We start from the raw sequence: 2,500 nt of genomic DNA, 5'->3' as shown, positions 1-2,500 counted from the left end.
CCTTAACCTAACCTACGTTGTGCCTTAACCTAACCTACGTTGTGCCTTAACCTAACCTACGTTGTGCCTTAACCTAACCTACGTTGTGCCTTAACCTAACCTACGTTGTGCCTTAACCTAACCTACGTTGTGCCTTAACCTAACCTACGTTGTGCCTTAACCTAACCTACGTTGTGCCTTAACCTAACCTACGTTGTGCCTTAACCTAACCTACGTTGTGCCTTAACCTAACCTACGTTGTGCCTTAACCTAACCTACGTTGTGCCTTAACCTAACCTACGTTGTGCCTTAACCTAACCTACGTTGTGCCTTAACCTAACCTACGTTGTGCCTTAACCTAACCTACATTGTGCCTTAACCTAACCCATGTTGTGCCTTAACCTAACCCATGTTGTGCCTTAACGTAACCCATGTTGTGCCTTAACCTAACCTATAATGTGCCTTAACCTAACCTATAATGTGCCTTAACCTAACCTATAATGTGCCTTAACCTAACCTATAATGTGCCTTAACCTAAACTATATTGCGCCTTAACCTGACGCACGTTGTCGCTGAACCTGCTCTGTAATTGTTATGCAACCCGTTAAAGTAGTGTAGTGTTGCCTAACCGCAACCCTCGCAATATAGTTCGCTACTCGCACTGCCCGGTCCCCTGTGTATCGCGTCATGTTAAACACCTTGCAGGTGTTGCTGACTTTCCACATGCTCATGCTATACACTGTAATGTGGATAGCAGCAGGACGTACATGCCCCCTCCCCTTCCCCCCTGCCTTCGCAAGCTGGTCGGTGAGAAGTTTGCATGTTCAACGCCCTTCGCATGCCGACGTACTCAGCCTACGTTGTGGTACGGCCTGTCACCTGTCCGCCGATGTACGCAAAACCCACAAACTGTACTGCACATTGGTCCGTATGTACTGAATGATACATCGTGGCACATGTGACCGTATGACGACTGCGCCTAGCAACGGCGGACCATACAGTCCAAATATTGTGCACGCAGCTACGTGTCGTCTCCCTATAAGAGCTGGATTGCAGTGTGGTACGCCATACAGACGTGTGGGAGGAACGGACGCCCTGGATGGCGATCAGCATGAGCAGTCTGTTGATGTAGTGGAGCGTGTATTCGGACGTAGTCGTCTCTTCTCACACACCGTGATAGCATGTTGCACCGTGTTCCACATCTGCGACATGCTGCAGAGGCCGGCTGACAGTCGTTCGCGCAATGGACACCGCATACGTACGGGGTCGACCTTCCACGTGTTCTCTAGGCGTGCACATGTTGTTGCGTCTATGTGGGCAGACGTAGTGTGTTGTGACACCTGACACAGGCATGCAATACTCGTTGCAAATGGCGATGGACGTGTACGTTTGCTGGTGACGTTACGCAAATGAACAACTGGTAACCCGTTGTGGTGCGGTTGTTCTCGCTAGAGGTGAATCAGTGTTGGCGACGATCGGTCGAGCTATTAACCGGTTGTTTCAGGGATACCCACCATGCCCACGAACGTGAAAGGGGACCCACCATGCCCACGAACGTGAAAGGGGATCTGGGTGTGAGGCGATACGCGGCGGTGGCTGGGTGGGACCGTCCCCGGCCGGTGAGGGGGGGCCGCCCGGCGTGCTGGCAGCGCGGTGCGTGGGCGCACGCGCTACAGCCGGCTGGTGGGGGCGGCCAGTGGCAGGCGCGCCGGCCGACGGACGCGGCAGGCGGCGCAGCTGCGCGCCGGCGCCCCCTGCTCGCGGCGCCTTGCGGCCAAAGTAGGTCCTCGCGGGCCCGGTGCGAAGCGCGGTGGCCATCTGCAGTGTGCTGGTCCGATTGAGGACTTTGTGCGCTGAGGATGCGCCGCCGCCCGGCGCTCGGCGCCGCGACGCCGTCTGCTGCTCGGTCGCCCCAGCGGTTCTCGCAGGTGGTTTGTATCGCAGCTGTGCGGACGTGTTGGCGCGTGCGCTGTGCTGGGAGAGTTCGCTTCGGCACCCAAGTGGGGCTTTTGTCCTTCTGTGGCGCCGGCGTTGGAGCTGCCGGTCACCGTAGGTGGCGCGTGTTGTCTCCCGCCGGCAATGCCACGACAGCACGCTCCCGGGCCTCTGTCGGCAGCGGCAAGCTCAGTTGGGAGCACGGGTGGTCGCACCTAAAGCGTCTACTTGCCTAACTCCGGGCGATTGCGCCTCTCTCGAACCCGACCAAGTACTTAGGACGGCGCTGCGCGCCGCCGGGACCTGAGAGGGTTTCGAGGTGTGTTGTGCAGGGGAGCTCAGCCTCCTCCTGTTTGCAGAATAATTGAGCGGACGCTTGCGTGTTCGCGCGGGCCCCCTGGACACACTCCCGGGCGGCCGGCTGCTCAGCTCTAGTTGACGCAGCTCCCTGGTTGATCCTGCCAGTAGTCATATGCTTGTCTCAAAGATTAAGCCATGCATGTCTCAGTACAAGCCGCATTAAGGTGAAACCGCGAATGGCTCATTAAATCAGTTATGGTTCCTTAGATCGTACCCACGTTACTTG

At 56.5% G+C, this 2,500-nt stretch overlaps 1 non-coding gene across 1 annotated transcript in view; it reads left to right on the top strand.

The window, feature by feature from the left end:
• Positions 1-2,359: 2,359 nt before the first annotated feature.
• The window catches only part of LOC126476832 (small subunit ribosomal RNA), a 1,909-nt gene continuing 1,768 nt past the window's right edge, over positions 2,360-2,500 (top strand). Inside the window, exon 1 of the ribosomal RNA XR_007587270.1 lies at positions 2,360-2,500. This exon is cut by the window's right edge and continues 1,768 nt beyond it. This is a non-coding gene — a ribosomal RNA (small subunit ribosomal RNA).

This window comes from Schistocerca serialis, chromosome 4, assembly GCF_023864345.2.
Source record: "Schistocerca serialis cubense isolate TAMUIC-IGC-003099 chromosome 4, iqSchSeri2.2, whole genome shotgun sequence".
Taxonomy (NCBI): domain Eukaryota; kingdom Metazoa; phylum Arthropoda; class Insecta; order Orthoptera; family Acrididae; genus Schistocerca; species Schistocerca serialis.
The sequence above is the reverse complement of the archived record's forward strand: the minus strand, read 5'-3'. Positions and strand labels throughout refer to the sequence as shown.